The sequence below is a fragment of the Sander lucioperca genome, chromosome 19, assembly GCF_008315115.2.
Source record: "Sander lucioperca isolate FBNREF2018 chromosome 19, SLUC_FBN_1.2, whole genome shotgun sequence".
Classification (NCBI taxonomy): domain Eukaryota; kingdom Metazoa; phylum Chordata; class Actinopteri; order Perciformes; family Percidae; genus Sander; species Sander lucioperca.
In genome coordinates this window covers 16,594,171-16,615,015 of record NC_050191.1, presented here as the reverse complement: position 1 = coordinate 16,615,015, position 20,845 = coordinate 16,594,171, and the positions used below count along the sequence as shown (strand labels likewise).

At 38.7% G+C, this 20,845-nt stretch overlaps 1 long non-coding RNA gene across 1 annotated transcript; it reads right to left on the bottom strand.

Annotated features, from left to right (window-relative positions):
• Positions 1-490: 490 nt before the first annotated feature.
• LOC118493924 lies at positions 491-19,110 on the bottom strand. Its single transcript, XR_004895974.1, has 3 exons — positions 19,028-19,110; positions 17,620-17,621; positions 491-500 (listed from the first exon to the last, which is right to left on the bottom strand). It is a non-coding gene; the product is annotated as an uncharacterized LOC118493924 (long non-coding RNA).
• Between the last annotated feature and the right edge of the window lie 1,735 nt (positions 19,111-20,845).

Here is a 20,845-nt window from a genome sequence, read left to right as displayed (position 1 = left end):
CGTCTCTGAGCGGCCTACAGCTGGAGAAATAGTCTCTTCTCTCAATTCAATTCAATTCAATTCAATTCAATTTTATTTATAGTATCAAATCATAACAAGAGTTATCTCGAGACACTTTACAGATAGAGTAGGTCTAGACCAAACTCTGTACTTTACGAAGCCCCAACTATTACAGTGGTTGCCTCAAGAGCAAGCATTAGCAGTAGCTATTGCGACAGTGGCAAGGAAAAACTCCCTTTTTTTTGTTAGGAAGAAACCTCGGACAGACCCAGACTCTTGGTAGGCGGTGTCTGACGGCACCAGTTGGGGGAGTGGTGAATGGTGGCAATAATAGTCATAATAAAGATAGTGAAGCAGTGATCACAATGGTAGTCATAGTAGTTCATGTCATAGTAGGGCACAGCAGGGCGTTACGGGGTGTAGTGTGGCACAGCAGCCTGGGTGGACGCGGTTGGACGCGGCAGGAGGACCAAGGTTACAACGTAACCGAGCATTCATGGCTATAAGAGTCTGGGTTAGTTAGTTAGAAATGTTAACCTACCCCAAGCAAACTTTAATTTGTATTTATATGGCTTTTTTAAATTTCAGTATGCCTAGGTCTTGAAAGAGAAAGAGTGATGGGGGTTGATTTTCAACGTTAAAGCATCAAATTATGTAAAAGAGCAAAGGAAAGAGTGCAAGACAAACAAGCACAAACACACAACATTCAGTTGTCGAAGTTGGTGCAAGTTTGCACATACTGTTAAATTTTATTATAATGTTCAAATGTCTGTCACTACTGTGACTGGGATTGTGGATTGTAACATTTCACTTCTTGTGTTTGAGACTAAACCATGCATGTTTTGTTTGTATGAGATAACAGCTACACTATTTATTAACAGACATATTTACCTAGTTTGTATCATATTTTGAATGCACTGAAGAGCTCTGAGATACATAAAGAATGTCAAAGATGTTACAACCATCCCTGGTCTCCCCTACTGTAAAAAGCAGTAACATTTAAATTTCTCAACCGAGTTCAATGAGTCATTGTTATATTCAAGGATTTATGATCTATGTGAAGTAGAAAAAAAAGGTTTTGTCCCAATTAGAATCTCGATAGTTAGGCTATAATCGCTGCTAGACACTCAAAAGAGTGTGTATCACTGTGAACAGATTGACTGAAATATATAACTAATTTTATACTTTTTTCAATCCAGTTTCTTTGTTACTGTGCTAATAAATTGTTTCAATAACTGTGACTCTTGTTTATGGTATCTCATCTTTTTCTAAATTCGTAATCATGCAATTTGTGTCATGCTACTGGGTTTTGTTTTATTTTGTAGGTTCTTCTCATGTGCCATGTCTTGTTTTACTTCCGGCTTTGTGTGTTTTCCCGCCTTTGTGATTATCTGCTCCGCCCTGATGTGTTTCACCTCCTCGTCAGCCCTCATGGCACCTGTCCCTCATCACCACCCTCCTTTCCTTGTGTTCTGTTGTTTCAGGGCTGGATTGTCTGCATTTGTTCCTGGCTCTCATACCCTGTTTACATGTACATGGTTATTTTGAAAAACTGAGACATTTCCCTTCGTTTGTGCCCTTTGTTTACACACAAACGGAGGATTCGCTTCTGAAAGGAAGTGAGGAAGAGAAGAGAGAGGAAGTGATTTGTTGCTGTTGTTGCTTGTTTCGGGATTCTGATTGGCTAACGTGGGCTTGAGCTTCTCGTTACACTGCCACCTACAGGTTTGGCATGCTCTTGACAGCATCTACGACATACCGTATATACACGGGTACGTGTAAACGAACACTTTTCTGAAAACTGACAGCTGTGCACGATGTTATTTTTAAAAACTGAGAGGTTGAAATGTCCGTTTATGAAAATAGCCGGCCACATGTAAATGTAGCATCAGTGTATCTTCTAATGTTCTTGGGTTTTTGGATTCAGCCTTACGTTTATTAAAGCTCGCTTTTTGGGCTGCTTCTTTTAAACTCTCAAACCATGTAGTCCAATACTGTTTTTGCAGTTTCACAATTGGTTAAATAAAAACTTCAAAAGGAGAACTGCTGTCTTCAGCCTTTATTGTAAGTGTGCTCACTGCATAGCTGTGCACCCACACCAGGGTAATATGGGAAGTTAGAGACAATATCCTCAACCAAAAGTACGGAACATTATATTGTCTAATTTGCGCTATGATTCAGTGCCATATATATTGAAGTAGCCTGGTAGTTTTTTGTTGCACAAAGTGTCCAACCCTCATGGGTTTGCCAGTGTAATCATTTCATCACCTGTGCTACTAAAATAAAACCTAAGCTGTAAAATTGTGAAAGTTTCTGGGGTTTCATGAGTCATACTTAGGGCACAAACTTTCTTTAGAGGAATTTGCTTTGAACGAGTTTTATGAGCTTTGACGCAAGAGCACATGCAAGTACACAAGTCAACAAGCATAATTTAACTTTGTGTTACATGGCAAGACACAAGCAGTCATAAAGAAGAGAGGTAGAAGTCATAAATGATCCTGACAGCTGGAAACTAATGTGTAATATTTTGTTATAGCTAAACCACTTTTAGTGGTCACAAACACACGCCAATTTCGCTCTGCGTTTTCCAGCTTCTCTTTTCATGTTCTACAACATACTGCTGATTTACTGTGTGCACGTGTTATTTAGTCTTTACACTTTATATTTTGTGCAAGATATAAATAATTATGTAAATGTCCAAAAAATAAGTTCTGAATTGTGTTTTCCATGCTTGATGACTATTCCCTTCCCATCTGAAGGTGGAAATTTTACTTTTGGTGGTCGTCCTGGAAGGGGGAAGAGGAGTAGGTTATAGATAACAGTGGATCATTTATATATATATATACACACACACACACACACACACACACATGCATGCATGCACACACGCTCACAGGCACACACACAAACACACAAACACACACACACACACACACACACACACACACACACACACACACACACACTGTTAGTGGTCATTAATATGGTCTAACAGAAAGATGTGTGAAGGGTACATAGGGTGTAGAAAGTGGGAGGTTTCTTCACTCTCTTTCGAGAAGATTCATGACATACAAATCATCTCATGAATTTCTGCCGTCTCTATATTATCAAAAGGTCATCACTGTGGTTTAGGTCACTTTGAACTTAAAGTCTGAATTGAGACACACTTGAGATAAAAGGGAGTTCAGCAAAGACATGCAATGACATGTAGGAATTTAAGGGAGTAACAGACATCTTTGTCTTTATTTTGTTATTGCTGACCTTACACCAAATGACTTTTCAAGCTATTCCACTGTCGCAGACAAATTACCAATATCAGAATGAAATCGTGAGAGTCTTGCTAGAGTTGGGCAGCACTTCCGTCATCTCAATAATTTGATATTATCGTAAGTTTTAAGACTTTGTAGTGAAGTTAAATTACGTGAAGATTATCAACAACCAATGGGTGCACTCCCTCCAGCACCAAACAGGAAGCAGCAAACCGGCTAGAGTCAGTGTTGTTTACAAGGGGGTAAGCGAGCATCCGGAAGGTGTACCTCCTATGGGGAGTTTCTGAGGCTAACAAGCCATCACCTTCCGCTAGTATTCCATTGAGTCCCATTCATTTTGGCCTCACTTTGACAGCGAATAACTTTACATCTATTTGTCCATTGTTTATTTCTAAAGAAACACTTTTATCTCTCATTACCTTGTATCTCATGCAACTTTCTGTCGCACAGTAGAGAAATCACCGTATAGTAAGGAGAAGCTTGCAGGCAATCGGGGGGGACGTGGAGGCATATTCAAGGAAGAAGCCCATAGAGAGTCCATGAAAGCATAGGAACAAAATATTTTAGCAACGTTTTTTCAGTCTTTCGTCCCATACAGACGCTAAAGGGTGCCTTGTCCGTCAGTATCTGACGCTGAGAGCCACTGACCAAGCGGCTTGGTTTATAATGGTCAAACTTATCAACAAGCAGATTTGTCTTAAAATTTGCAGATAGGAACTCAACTATGATGGATGTTATTATGAATCAATATTTTCATGAATCATCATTCATTTCCGTCATCACCAACAGTTGTATTGTCGACTGTAATTGCAGCACATTGCATTGTTGGACCGTTAAGTGGCCAGTATACTTTGTCAGAACTGCTTGTCGGATGGTTGAATAGCTTTGGAAACCCCCTGCCTCCTTTTGGTGCATTGTGGGGAATTTTTGAGTGCACAATTTTGTGCATAAATTCCACACTGATAATTTGGACACACTAGTGCACAATATAGTAAATAGGGGGCTCTTCAGAGGGCCATCTTATTGTTTTTAGGTGTCGTATTAATAATAATGTTATGTTTCTTATATATATCCTGAGAAGAGTCTAGGGTTGCTCTGTTTGTTCTTGTCCTCATTGTCATTTCACCAGTTGACATCAGAGAAGAAAAAAACACTGCAATATGCCATGTAATCCCCATCAGTGCAAGCCCAAAGAAATGCCTCATTATTTATTGATGAACAGGTCGATAAAAAGGGAACAACATAAACATTTCACCTCAGGAAGTCAGGTACATGGCAATTGTTATGAGAAGATGAATAATGCAATGTAACAAGAAAGAAAGAAAAAACCTTGAACCTCAAATAGTGCAGTGGGTAACTTCCGGTAGAAAAGACAGATAAAAATACATTAAAAATACTAGGTTAGGGGCGCCTGGGTAGCTCACCTGGTAGAGCGTGCGCCCCATGTACAGAGGCTTGGTCCTCGCCGCAGCGACCGCTAGTTCAATTCCGAACTGCGACCCTTTGCTGCATGTCATTCCCCCTCTCTCTCCCCTTTCAAGTCTAAGCTGTCCTGTCAAATAAAGGCCCCAAAAAAAAAAAATACTAGGTTAAAGAGGATTCAAATATGGCACTGAAGAAATAAAACAAAAGTCATTCAAAACCACAAATTCTTTTTTTAACCTTTTGTTTTTTTGTGCGCATTTGTCAAGCGAGAATGAATGCATTCATTGGACAGAGCCAGACTTAGGAGAGAGGTATTGATCTTCTCATCTAATTTTTAGCAATAAAGCAAATCAGCATATTTCCCAAAGTCTAGCGATGTAACTTTTACTGGACAGCAGCCAGTGTAACCACACTTGATATGACAATCTAGGCTATTGTAACAATAGTAGCACAGGTAGAGAGGAGTAATACAAATAGTGACCCAACTCACTGATGTCAATTACACAACACTATCTTTGTTGCTACAATAAAACCTGAGTGTGTTGAATTGAGAAGTTTTATTTAATGAATTTAACTTTTCATTTGTAACAGGAAGATTATATTATTCTCTCTTTCAAAAGTTGCATATTCTCGCTTTAAAGGTCCCTTAAGACCAGATGCAATTTGGGGTAAGTGTTTTCTCTTCAAATTCATTTTCAAATTAACAAGCAACCAAAGCAGAATTTTGGAGCACTATTTACCATGTCTTTTTGAGCTATTTAAAAATGGCTGTAGAGTTTTGTACACATTTTTTTTTCTCATCTTTTCTTCCCTTCTCTTCTAGATTTCTTTTTCCCGTAGGTCCATCTTTCAAGTCTCTCCTGTAGATAAGCTGAGTCACTTTGTGCCCATAGATCAGAGGCCCATGCAGGGGAGAGACTTTGGGCAAGAAGGACAAAGACAGCGTCTCGTCACATACTGTAGATAAGACAGTTGCCTGATAGTCCTGCTTTACCAAGCCAGCAATCACATGTTTCCCAGTCACAACAATAAACATTTACCTTGTTGGAAAGATGTATGCTTCAGACTTGAAGAGATAAAGGGGAGCTGTATGAAGTGAGAGTAGAGATAATAAAGGACAGGAGCTAAACCACCACTCATGGAGGAGTATGTTGATTAATCACAACCAGAAGGGAACTATAAAACCTCTCAAATATCAGCTTCATTTCATTGATTTACAAGGAAATTATAAGTTGATTGACAAGATATTGAACATGTTTTCAGGAGCAACAAGCAATGCACTTCATGCAAAGGGATCAATCATTCATCATCATGGCAATTCAAATGTGTTGAGAAACAAAAATCTCACCACAAGGTTTATTGTAGTAGTGTATGGTATTCAAATTAAAAAAAATTTCCTGAGCAGTTAAAGCTTTTTACTTAAATAAGAATTCCGTAAAGTTTTAAATTGGAACTTTTCATGACAACTGAGCAAACTTCAGCATAGTGACGTGGTAATAGCCAAACTTTTTAAACACAGTTTTTCATAGTAAAGATATGAGGAGAATGAATGTTTTTTGTGTTTCTTTCTCCACAATAACAACTTGTTTTTTGTTTTAGTTGATCTGAGTCATCGTATGCCATCAAAGGTTTTACAGTATTAAGACAACCACTTGGCATATCACATTAGCAATGACATCATTCCTGTAGCGCCATTCATTCAAATTTGGAAATAAAGTTAAGGTCTCTGTTTTTCCACCAATGCTATTATCTTGTAAATTCTATTAGAGTATCTGGGTGGGTTAAAGCACACAAGCCATTATTTTTTTGTATTCAACAAAGAACATCAGGTGCAACGTATGAATCCCAGGCTTATATGTCAGTGTGTGTGTGTGTGTGTGTGTGTGTGTGTGTTTGTGTCACATCATGGCAAAATGAGACGATATCTCATCCTTGTGCATCATTGAATATTGCAACAAAGCTTTCTTTAGAAGAAGAAAGGTTCTGGTATTTTCTATCTGGCCTCTGAGCTCCCAACATCCCCCTCTCATCTCTCCATTCATCTCCGTCTCTAGCGGGTGAACACCCTTTGTGCTTTCAGGAGGTGTTGTAGGTTATGGATGTTTGAGTAACCTACAACACTTTTTCTTGTCATGGGAAATTACCCGTGTGACAGAAATGTCTTTGCAGACAAAAGTCTCCTGGACTCAGACGAAAACCTGAGCAAACATGGCTGGTGATGCAACAGGGGCGTCAGCGGAGGGAAAGACACAGCTTCACGATTATTTCCAGACCAAAGTTTAAAAGAATCGCTTGTCAGACCCCTTGGAACTTTATCATTTGGTATCTGAAATTTAAGCAGAGGAGATTGGAACTCACAATGTATGGCAAAGATGGAGGAGGGATGGATAGAAGGAAACACTGTGTCTTAGTGGTTACTGTCACTTTTCAGAGGCCAGAATTAAAAAAACGTGATCCTCTCTGTGCCCAGACATTCCCTAGACATGTGGGTGGGATTGTCTACATAAGTGAATAATGTCTGTCTCCTTTTTGGTGATGGACTGGCCAACTGGCCAAAGTGTAAGCCTGGTGTGTTTTTGAATATGGCTGGCTCCAACCGGGGTTAACCTGAGGAGGAAAGATAATTAAAAGGCAGATGCACGTCCGTGTTTAACCACCAGTAAAACTCTGTTGGATGTCTCACTTCAGAAGGGTTGAAAATTGGCAAGTGATAAAGGATGAGGTTAAAAGAGAGATGACCACTTCCTCAGTACTCAGTTGATTGGGACATACTTATATGTTAAAAGGAAATAGGAAATTGACCCTTCGCTAAGCCCCGCCCTCCTTAGTTACTGTTGCTACGCCTGTCAAGCTTTCGTGCCTGGCACGTCTGTTACAGTATGTATGCACCGGTGTCAGACATTCCCAAGGAGATAATTAGTAATTTTTGGGGAACAGGTGAAATATCTGAGAGAGCAAGACAAAAGGGACTGCAGTCTGCATTCAAGGGATATATCCACGACATAATATGCAACCGATGAGAGAATAATTTCATCAAAATTGAAGCTAAAGCCTATAGGTCAAGCAATAATGTGAGCCGCCTCATACACTGACCATTCAAATGGGAAACACACAAATTGAGGAACAGCTATGTTCATGCACATCAGGGTAAGTGACATTTGAAAATAATCTAATAATTATAATAATTATAAATCAAACAGCTTATCCATAAATCTTGTGGAATAAACATAAGACATTAGCTTGAACACTTTGCAATGAGAACATTCTCATGCTTATATTTTTAGCGATTAACAAATGCTGAATATATATTTTAAAGTATGTCAGTGAGCCTCTGTCTTGCCTTTAATCATCTTAAGGATTGGTTAATAACAGATGTGTACCCACTCGATCGTTCTCTGGGACATGTTTTCATGCTAATCAAATGTGTTTGGAGCTTGGAACAAGCTAGCGCGGACCACTGATTAGCTTACAACGCTAGTATTCGGGGCAGAAAGACAGTAGCTCCCAAGACTGCGGCCGCCTGTATACGAGAACGCGACTGTCTTTATAATCTATCTTTTTAATAAACTGTTTGTACACTTACAAAGTTCTCAATGCTTCGGTTAACATTTAGGGACCCTCATTATGCTACCGTTGAAGTGTGGTGATATTTTGAGCCTTTTTAGTGGTAGAAATAGTGATTTGTTTTTACATCACATGTCATTTAGCTGATGCTTTTATCCAAAGCGACTTACAATTGCTATATATCAGAGGTCACACACCTCTGGAGCAGCTAGGGGTTAAGTGTCTTGCTCAGGGACACGTTGGTTGATGTATCGCAGTGGGAATCGAACCCAGGTCTCCCACACCAAAGGCATGTGTCATATCCACTGCGCCATCACCACCCACTTTCCCTGTGCCCTGAATACTAGCGTTGTAAGCTAATCAAGGTCCGCGCTAGCTTGAAAACATGTCCCAGAGAGCGACAGAGTGGGTACACATCTGTTATTTAACCCCTAGGTTCGTTTTGCGCCGGAATTGTCTTTATTTTACGTTCAAATATATGCATTATGAACAAAGAACCATCATTATTTCCAAGCAATGCTGTGCTGAGTTAGTTAGCTAGCTAGCTAACATTAGCGTGTTCTTGCCTTGGAGCAAACGTATGTGTTTTTGTTAATACTGTCAACATTTAGCTAGTTGTAAATGGGGCCTCCCACACTGCTTGATCCACGCCCAGCCTTTCTCCCCTTGGGTTTTAGGTTTTGGGAAGGGAAAAATTCCACCACCCTGTCCAAGCTTTTAGGATACCGGGTATCGGATTTGCACAACGCTTTGGTGTGCGGTGTTTCCCTCGCTCGAAAGCTTGACAGACCTCCCGTGAAAATTAAATTTAAAATCCTGAAATGGGAAACAGTAAAGCATAATTATGAATGTATATATAAAGAAAATGCATAGTGAAAATGAATTAAGAAATAAAGTTATCTTTTTGTTTTTAAATTTTCCTCAACTGCATTTTCACTATATAATTCTTAGAATTATCCTCCATAAATTTCAGACACCCTAAAACAGTCTTTAGAGGCAGGCTCAGTAAAAAGTTTTTTTTCCATTGATACAAGGTTCGTAATTCCTCACAATGTACCATTACCATTTCTGCCTGCTCTGAGTGGGTCATCCTGCTCTGAATGTGAAGATCAAACATCGTGACAAGTTCCTGTCGGCTATCCCTGGTGATCAGTGGGGAGCAGTCAGCTTTAATTCAGTAAAACAACAACAACAACAACAGATAACAATGACAGATAACTGGATGGGACAGCAATGTGCATTACTCTTTTATAGGGAGAAGAGCAGGCATCCAGCAGTCTCTGCCTGCGGTGTGGAAGTCATGTTGATCTTGTTTTCTCCAAACAGCCAATCATAGTAAGATTACACGTTGTAAAATACGAAAGTAAAAAAGAAAAGTTATAAGATGATGGAAGAGACAAAACAGAATTAAGTTGTAAGCAACTGTTTTACATTAATATGTGCGTAGAATGAGTGTGTCTTAGATTTTCTACCATTTAAACCCTTTTGTGCTGCTGGAGACGTTCTGTCTGCTCCAAAGTGGTCTGAACATGATTGAAACATCCACTTTCATTGCTTATTTGAGCCATGTGCACATAGATAAAATGATATAATACAGACAATGAATTTGTTGTTGTTTTAATGCAAAATAAAACTTACATATTGTACCATTACATTTGCTATTGCTCAACAAAATAAAGTGATTGCATGCACTGGTCTTGGGCATGGCCAGATTGTGGGCCCCAGGGCAATAATTTGCTGTTGGTGTACTTTGTATCAGTTAGTTTGTGGTAATTTGATGAAACAACTTATTTAGTAAAATGCACCATTTAAGTGCAATGCAAACTAAAATAATAAAGGTGTTAGAACTGGATTTTGACACAGGCCCCACCTATAAGACAGGGCCACAATATTACATAATAATAATGTGGAAGTAAAAAAACAAAAGTACATTAACACGTGTGTAGAATCAGTCTGTCACACATTTTCCACCCTTACCACATCAAGATACTATAAAAAAAAAAATATGTAGTATATGATTTATAGGTGAGGGGGTCAGTGTGATGACATGTCTGTTTTTTAATCCCTTTCATGTTGGTCCTTTTGGAGAGGTCCTGTCATGAATGAAAATTAACTTTCATTGCTTATTTTAGCCTTGTGCACCCATAGGCCGATATGATATAGATGAAGGGTATTCAAATACAAGTTTTCGAGATTCACTTGCAAAATGTTCACTTTGTCACAATCCAGGAAGGTTGTGACAAATCATATTTCTGTATTAATTGGAGACACCTTCAATGTGCAAGTCCTTAAATGTTGGCACAAAAGGTGTGATGGCCAGATGGAAAAACCCTGATGTGTTACTGCAGTATGACTTTTTCACCCTATTCATGAGTAAAATAGTGGATTTTAGTCTGTCCTTGCTGTGTCATTGATTTTATAATTATCCTGCTGGTAGCTTACCTCTGTGCTCTGGGGACAGTTTGGTTCAACATGTTATTTTACCACTTTCCACTGTTTTATTGCAAATTACATACAATGGTGTCATGCTTCTCTCAGATTGAAATAATCCATATTTCTCAGTATTTAATTTACTTAAATTTCACATCTTCCACCGCTTACGTGGTTACTATAGCGGTTGAAAGATTACAAGTGAGGTGATGTGATAGCAATGTGTCACTTTCAGGTGGTCTTGGTCCTGTTGCATTGATTAAATTGTATTTTGGTCTGGATTTAGACCTAAGTCAGCCTATTGAGCATGTGGGAAATAGATTATTTATTTATTGGTGTTTAGTGCTATAGATACAACTTGCATATTGTACCAATGACTTAAACATGGTCCTGGACTTAAGCAAATATTACTAAGATGTACTGTTTGGGACATATTTGACTAGTTTTCTCTTTTTCTCTAAAACAAGAATAAATAAAAATGAAAGGGTACTAATCCAGTTAAACTGACAAATGTAAAATTTAAGAGCATTTGTAAGTGTTTTACTGACCTGGTGTTGTAATATCAGAACAAGGACACATCTGTGAATAATGAACCACAGCAGCCTACCAGCCAACTTTGATTCACCGCCTCTGCATCTGTTTCACATTCAAAAATGGATTTTTGCATAACATAAGAGAACAGACAGTGTTTTAAAGTCTAAAGACAAATAAATGCCTGTGATCTTGGCATCAATATGTGTTCCAATTTGGGATGACAAAAAAACTATTTCCACAGTCTTTTCCTCTGTACCTATTCTCAATGATCACCTTGTATTTATTGGAGTTGACTTCAATCAGGTTCAGAACCCAGAACTCAATAGGTCATCCACTAAACAATCTACAAATATAAGTCGGCCAACGTCATACAATTTCCACAAATTTCCAGCTGGGCTTGATTGACCACTGGAGAATTAAATTCCCTTTCCAGTAAAGTATTCTTTCTTTTTTCGCATGTCCACCACAGTTATTCACATACTAATCTATCTACTATTCATACTACTCTATCTTGTGACTACCATGGTAGAGTCAACTCTGATCATACCCCCACATCTGTAGAAATGAGCTTTCACCATTGTGGACCTGCTGGCAGTTGACCAGCTCCACTGGAGCAGTTGGGGTTAAGGACCTTGCTCAAGGGCACCTCATTGGTGGTAATGAGGGAGAGGCAAGCAATGTTTTTTTTACTTTCTACACCTAGATTTATCCTGCTGGTCCGGGAATTGAACCGACATGTCACAAGCTTGTTTGTCTAACCTTTAGGCCACCACTGCTGACTTAACTTACACGTGTTGTTTTAATGTTGTTTACCTGTATTGAGGCATATCTTCAACCATCTGCCTCGACTGGAAAGTGCTTTGGGTCAACTCCTGTTGTTTTAAATGTGCTATATAAATAAAACTGACTTGACTTGTTATCTGAACCTAAATTTAAATATTTTGTTATGACACATTTAACTTTTCTTTTAAATAAATGACACACCATATATTGGCAGGGATATAATGTTTTTCCCCTGTCCTGGTATGCATATGTGTGAATGGGACTCCTGGGTAGGCGGGTGGGAAGAGGGACCAACCTCCGTGAGGGGAAGGTACCAAGAACTGGTGTGGGGAGTGTGGTCTATGAGAATGGGTGAAAGTGGGCTGGAGTAGGGTTTGAAATAGATAACCACAGCCCCAGCATTGAACCCCCAGCTCCACCATCGCATCATCCTCTGCACCACCCTTTCTTTTTTCATCTTCATCTTCAGCCAGATGTTTTCCTTCACAACACAATCAGCGACCCAACGTATTTCTTTTCATCTCTCACACTGTTCAATATTAGTGAGAGCTTGTGTGTTCTTTGGCTTGTGTTACATATAATTGTAATTTATTAGTATTTGCACAACGGAGGAGTAATGGTAGACACACATGCAGACATGCACGCACGCACGCACACACACACACACACACACACACATACACACACGCTATAATATCAAATCCCACTCTAAAACCCCAAAATCCTATTGAACAAATTATGTAAAAGTAAAATGTAGGCATAACCTACTTAACAACATACTTGTGAATCCAAACATATTCCGAACACAATAACAAACAAACCAAAATAGGGAAATATAAAAATGAGTATCTGTATGTCCGTCAAGCAGTTAAAAGGAAAAGCCAGCTATTTTGGGATTTACACTTGCTAGCTTTCTTGCAGAGAAGAGAAGCTTGATACCACTCTCAGGCATTAAAGTGGTATCAATCTTCTCCGCTAACTTTGGGCAAGAAAGCGATTTTTAATTTCCTTAAATGTACTATCTATAAAATGATTTGAAATAAGAGTCTTAATTTAACCCAAATAGTTTTCTGTTGGCCAATACAAAACATTTTCTTCTTGGTCAAAAGTTAAGAATGACTGGCCACCACTCAGAGCTAACTGATACATATGAGTGCATTTACAGTACATGTGCACTTGTATCCCGGTTTTGAGTCCGATTGTGGTTTTTAGTTTTTTTTTCTTCCTTCAAATCCCTGTATTGACGATTATAACAGTATCCAGGTTTCTGATCAAATGTGTGCAGTTGTGTCTTGATTTCTCACCATCTCTTCAACTTTGTTCTCAACCAACAAAGACTGTTCGGAAACCTGGATAAGGTCTTTACATGCCACCGTGTCCTGGTTTCTATCAAAGAACTGCAGGAAGCATATCCAGGTTTCTCAAACCAGGATGTGATGTTTTTATGTGCATCACATAACCGGGATACTTGCGCACATGTAAATGCGTTCGGTGAAGACGGCTTCAATATATTGTTTTGCCATATTGTACTCAATATTGCCCATATGAATTGCTTTTATTATGTTCAGTCTTTAGACATTTTGAAATTTCCTGAAAAAACACAGGGCTTGCCAAGAAAACAGGTCAGTATGTAAATATAAAACAACAAACCTGTCGGTTAGCATCTGTCAGCGTCGCTAATTAAAATGTATGCAAATAAGGGATGGGGGCCACTGTATGTAGATCTCTCAAGACAACACATGTACACGCCACCTCAGGGTTTCCTACATGACTCACCACCGACAGTGCCACTGTCCCCTCCCATTGGGCCTCACTGTGACGTTCTGCATTACAGCGCATCTATGTCACAATATGCTGCGACTACACCACCAACCTCCAGCACCCACCTCCTCTCACTGCATAAGGGACGCGATGAGTCATAGCATGAATTGAAAGCGAGATGGTCATTAAATCAAAAGTGTGTATATGCAGTTCAGCCAAGCCATGAAGAATCTCTTTTTCGTCATACACAATTTAAAGCTTTAGTGCGTAACTTTTTTATAATAATGAACGTCCGTTACATTCAAGCCATTGCCAAATGAGTTGATACAAAGCTAATTTTGGCTCCACAAAACGATCTCTGTATTTCTCAGCATGGCTGTGTTTAGAATAGGTGTCGTCCGGTGACTTTTGCACACAGAAACTCAAGGAACAATAATTACCTCTTCTTCCGTTTATCATGTTTTTTTAATCCTCCGTGTTATCCTTGGCTACTAGCAACTGTGTGGAGGACAGGTGGGGGTGAAGCGCTATCACAGAAGGCTTGTGTCATGTGGATGCACGGCAGACTAGTTGTCATTACTTAGAATTTCTCATGGAGGAGACAGAAACTATGGCACTATAGCTTTAAAGCACTGATCTGTCAACAAGACATTTTGGAGGAAAGGTGGACTGAGGAGGTTTGTAAAGCGATGGATTCAACCTGTCTTCCCTTACTCTCTGACAGAACTAACTACAGCTGCACAGAGGAAATAAGGCTTCTCACTCCAAGTGACAAAGTCCTAAAATTCATCACAATAATGGGCTATGATTCATGCATTTCAGATAGGAGCACCAAATTGGCATAAGTGACAATGGAGACACTTTCCCTTGGGTGTACACACTGTCCAGACAGACGGATATGTGTGACAATGGACATTAATAAGCTTATTTTATTCAGCAGAACCTCCATTCCTGGTTCCATTGATATGCATTCTGCTATTATTCTCCTTTAGGATTGGGCATGACTGCATGTAAGGCTGACTTTCTTTCATTTTCCTTATGGTTTAGGGTTTTCCTTTGATAAATACCATAGTTAATGACCTCAGATATTTTTTATCTGTTTATGTAAGTGCGTTTGCGTCCACCCATTGATTTATGACATTGTGTTGTAAGTCTAACACACTTGGCAGAATCTCATTGGAAAGATATTCAAACAAACAGCAATCTGCCTGTTTGATAAACTAGTGCCTTGCTCTATGAACTTAATAACTAAACTTTGACATCTTAAATTCTTTAGATTATACAATGGCTTTATCTAAAGAGAAGTTTCATTTACACTTGTTGGCTACTAAATTAGGTACGTTTGTTCAACTGCTCGTTAATGCAAATATCTAATCAGCCAATCACGTGACAGCAACATCAATTAATCACAATCTTAGTACAATCTTATTGTTACTGTAGTTGCACAATTAGGTCCCTGGATCAAGGCGCCTGTCTTGGTGCTGTAAGAATGTAGGCCCACAGTGGAAGACTTGGCATAGAGTTCCTGATATGACCTGCAGCTTCCCACAATGCCACAGAATATCTGTAACAGAGAGGTACCAGCCACTGTTGGGGAGGAACCCTGAGGAGTATGCTAAGAATCTCACCTGAAACATAAATCTAGCGATTTTAATTGATTGTAGTTGACAGGTTTTACTTTTCTTCATCTGGACTTCAGAAAAATACTGAACTCCAGTAAATAAGTGTTCTTCCAAAAAAGTGCACACATCTATTTTGAGAGACATTTGTTGCATTACAGTGATAACACTTCTTGAATTTAGTAACTGATCTTGAAAGTAAACACTTACATGCCAGGGTACAACACCTGTAGACCAGCCAGTGATTGTCCTTTGGGAACTCATTCTATAAAGACCCCAATGTTTGAAGTAAACTGCCACTTTTAAGTAAGGCTCACCAAATCAGTATCTATCTTTAAATCTCTGTCATACCTCGTATACTAATTTAATTTTTCTTGTATAATACATTTTGACATGTTTTCATATTGATTGTAAAACAATAGCTCTTAAATAGCAATTAAATAGCTCTCAAAGTTGTTACCATTAAAGCAAAATTGTTGAGTTCGCCTTTAAGGGTTTTTATTATGACATTAATGTAAGAAAATATTATTAACAGAGGATTGTCATGTTGGAATAATAATGTTTATAACTGATGTTTTCAGTAGCTACTCCGAAAGTAAACCATGATGAAAGAAGGTGATCATCATCTATCTGAACGTGTACTGTAGTAAATCATACAGGCTGATCGATGACTCACTGAGAGTAAGTAACTGAGTTCAAGTTCTTTGTGGCTTTTAGGCTGTATCCTTGAGACATATTGCATTTCATAAAATACATTGATAAAAGTTAAATTACTACAATTTATATTTAGTATATATCATGTTGATAAATATCTGTTATAAATAAAAGTATATCATACTGTAATGATTTTATTTTAATACTTATCAGACAGTACCAGGCTTTTTACATCACCAGTATGCAGAATATGTGTAATAAAATATATCTATATAATCATGTATATCACAGTGACTCATTCATAGGCACACACCGAGTGAGTCATCTATTACTCTGTATCAGTTATTCCAGTTTTTCCCCTCTCTCCCTTTCTTTCCTCTTTATTGTATTACAGAGCATGCCCAGTCACAGTGTGACTCAACCAGCAGAGAGATGCTGCGACATGACACCACCACTACCACCAGGTTAAAGTATGCTGCTTTCACTGCTCAAAGCTACGGGCTAACATTTTATTTCAACTGCCTTCCCCCTATTAGCATTTATAAGTATATGAACATTTAATAAATGTTTTAAACACACTATCTAGTTGTAAGCAAGTGGGATAGTTTAGGTGTTTGCTAATGTGTCAACAATATAAAGGATCCATTAACTTCAAATGCTTGATAACATAGTATAACATCTTTGCCATCAATATACATCACAGCATATAATTGTGTATGATGTACACTAATTCTTACTGTGTGTTGTAAGGGACTGTATGGAAATGATTGGAGTGGGGAGAGGGGATGTACATTATTTTTTAAATGCAAGGCCTTCTCCTGTATTAATAATAATTTTCTCTGGTACATTGCAACACCATCCCCACAGTATGTCCAACACGTCCTCATATCTAAATGGCACACTAGGTCAATTGCCAATGACTCCCAAAACAACATATATGACCATTCTATTAAATGTCGTGAAACCAATGCCCGGTGGCCATTTTAAACATATGAACGTTCTATTTAACAGTCTAAGTTTCAAACATGTAGTTAATGTTGTGAAATAGAAAATCGTAAATGTTGAACGAAACCTGTCCCCTTGGTTACAGAGCAATATGATCATTCCTTTGGAGTCATTTTTGAGGTCACCTGATGAATGAAAGTCCAATGTTCACTCTTCTTTAAGCTTTGTTGCTAAATGACACGAAGAGAGCAGTAAAAGTAAACCAAAACAGCAAGGTTGTGGGCCGGACAGCTAAACAATGAACTGAAACACACTATAGACTCTGTAAAAACAAGGGAGCTGCAAATTAAGGTGATAATTCTCTATAGGTTCATCATTACGAGCGACCCGTTTTATATTATTACAAAACTAACCCCATGTGAATTTATGTAGCATACTTCATTTAGAATTTTGGTATTTTCACCTCAAATCTCAAATGAAAAAAATGTATGAATGTTTGTTGTTTACATTGTAGAATTTACATGTAAACTTGGTATGAAAGAGAAAATTATTTAAGTTAATCCATTTTTAAGCTCTGCTCTGCTCTTCAGGAATGAATTTTCACAACCGTACATTTGTGGAAAAGTGGTTGAAACTGCTTTTATTGGCATAACATTGTAATAAACAGAGTCCTGGCCAACATCTAGATTATACAACCACAGATGTTGAGAACCACAGCAGCAGCCAACATAAACTGTATAGAAACAGTGAAAGAGAACATTGTGACAGACGGAAAAAACTAATAAATAAAATAATTTGAGGTCATTTCCTTTATGAACTCGAGATATGAACTCACTGCCCATGACTGTTTTTGGCCTATGGTTTAAAATAGAACCTGACAGAGAAGCTTGACTTCAGGCCAGACATTTGTGATTGTGAGGATAGCTTGCAGGTGAAAGGTTGAAATGTTTTTCATATATTAAACGTCTACGTAAATTAGTTTACTGTGTCAAGTGACATCACTTGAGGCATCACTTAGTAGATTTTGCGCAGCTCCCTCTGGAGCCACAAAAGGCTTTATACAGCAGTTCCCCCAATAGGATCACCATCACAAGCAGCGGGTCAGTTATTATGGCTACAAACTGATGCTGTGCATCCAAACATCGTTGAAACTTACAGAATTGTGTTTAAATTTCTTGTTGAGACCCAAACGTTACCAAAGATACTAAATACGTCAGGCTGAATTTTGGGGAAATGGGTATACAATTATGCACATGACATCCGTTTGATGGAGTGTTGCATGCTTAAAAACATGGATAGTTGGGTTAAAAGTGTAAATATAATTTAGCTTCAATGAACAGCTGAAACAACATAATTATATTGTCATGACCCGGCTCATGAGCATGACAAAAGACAGGAGATACACAGTTTCAACTAAAAGGTATTACATTTACTTACCGAACATATAGAAAAAGCATATTAAAGTTGTGAGGAATGTTAATCAGTGTTATCAGTGTGTCAGCAGATGGTTGTATGGTTAGGTGATGAGTGAAAGGTGTCATACAGTATAAAACCTGAACTAGTAACAAGGCCAAAGCCAACCAAACAGAAATGTGGTGACAGGAGAATGGAGAGAGACAGAGAGTGAGCGGGTTGAGACAGCCAGGTCTAAAAGACTCCTGGGAGACTGGTCAGGTGCTCCCAGTTGCACTGATTGGCTCCGCCCAGGGACCTGCAAGACAACACAGACAGGGAAACACACAGCAGGCCCTGCTATAGCATATATAAACACGGTATAATACTAAGATAATATTAAAGGTACTTAAAGGAATAATTTGCCGATTTCAATCCAGCTCTGTGTCATCTATGTGTGGGCAGTGTGTTTAGATGAACAGTGTGTGCCTTCCCTCCTGGGCACCAGTGCACAGAACTTGAAGCAGCTGTGGTCTGCTTATTCAGATGAAGCCGGATGTTTCACTTCAACCGGCGGATTTCAACAGACGATGGCTGCTACAATGTTCGTGCACTATCGCTACGGAGGGAAGGCACACACCGTTCACGGACATGCCCCCCTTTACCTACAGGAACTCCTCACCCCCCAGACCTCCTCACGCACCCTCCGGTCTGCAACCACAAACACCCTCCAAGTCCCCAGAACCAAGCTCAACAGCATGGGTGATAGGGCCTTTTCATCTGCTGCTCCGAGGCTGTGGAACCACCTGAGGGCCCCACAGACTACAGATGTTTTTAAACGAAAATACAAATAAAATGTATTATTATTATTATTATTACCGTTCATCTACACACTGCCCACACTTCCATGACACAGAGCTGGATTTAAATCAGCTAAATATCTCTTTGAGGGTATACAGTATGAGCTATAAAATCTGTTTTTAATAATAATAATAATAATAAATACTTCCAAGACCTGTGTCAACCTCAGCTTCAGCTCATGCCATAATGTATTGACATGATTCATCCTTGATCAGTATGTCAGTTTCTGGGCAAGTCTTTCCAAATGTTTCTTACAGTTATTCTTACTTTCTGTTATAACATTCCTCCTCCAATTACCAGCCTAAGTCGCTCATCATCAACTTAATCAGTTAGGATTTACTGACAGATTAACTTGTTTTTCCAGTTGTCAGTTGGCCAACTTGATATCTAAGTGCCCAATATGACTTAATTTGGCAGCCTATCTTCCCTTTAGGTTTAATGAGTTGTTTGTTCTAAATGCACTTCACAGCGTTGTCTCATGATCTTTGTCACGTACACTGTTCCCCACCTTCAAGCCTGAACCCTATGGTCATCTCCTCAACCCTCTTTCTAACAGGTGTTTATTTTATTTTATCCAAAGTGTTTTCACCCACAGGACTGCAGCTGACTGGATGTTGTGCAATGTACTGTACTGTTGTGCATGTGAAACCAGAGGAAAGCAGCCATATCTGAGATACATGAACTGACAAATTTGGCTGCAACTTATCATCAGTCCGACCAAGAGATTTATACGGAGGATTGTGTCCACTCCAATCTTTTGTTTCACAGAAAAAAGGGAACTGCCCAAACTTGTCTGAGTACTGTACTTATTCATTTAGACACAACTCAAGTGTCTGGAAATACTGAGCTGGTTGCATCAATTGAGATCTACCTAATAAAGTGTATGTGTGACTCCTGCTCTTGTTCACTAATTATTGTCTTTGGAAGTGATCAGTTTTTCGAGCTGTCATGTAGGAGCCTTCTGCAAAAGAGATGCACACTTCACCACCTGCACCAATATAACACACCCTTTTCTCTTCCTCCCCTTCCTCAGATAACTTCCCATGATGACAGCAATACAATCACTCATGTCCATGAGTCCTGACAGGTGAATGCAGGAAAAGCATACCAACATATAACAGATGAATCTAGGAAAACAAAAAAGGAGCGATATGAATAAAAGAAAAACAGTACGTTTGAGGTGAGATATCCTGTCAGCTCTCTGCAGAGATTAAAAAAAAATAGTCAAATGTGCGTATTCCTTTTGCAGCTTTTGTGTTTTCACCTGTTTTGTATAATATTTGTTATCATGTATTTTACTGTTCATTTAAAACATTCTCAAAATAAAATATGTTTGGAATGCTTTTTGGTCCTCATACATCCCTGCATAATTTGGACTAGTATCCAAAACATTTGGCAGTTTTAATCTACAGATAATGCATGCAAATTTAATGAATCAATGATTTCTAATAATAATAAAATCATATACATAACATGCTAAGAGGCCAGCTGATTTATACAACATTAAGCCTGCACACTAGCCTTTCTTCTATCCTATCAGTGACAATGGGTGCTGCTACTGTAATGACACCTGCAGGGAAATGTGTGGTTTTGGGTCAAGAGGAATAT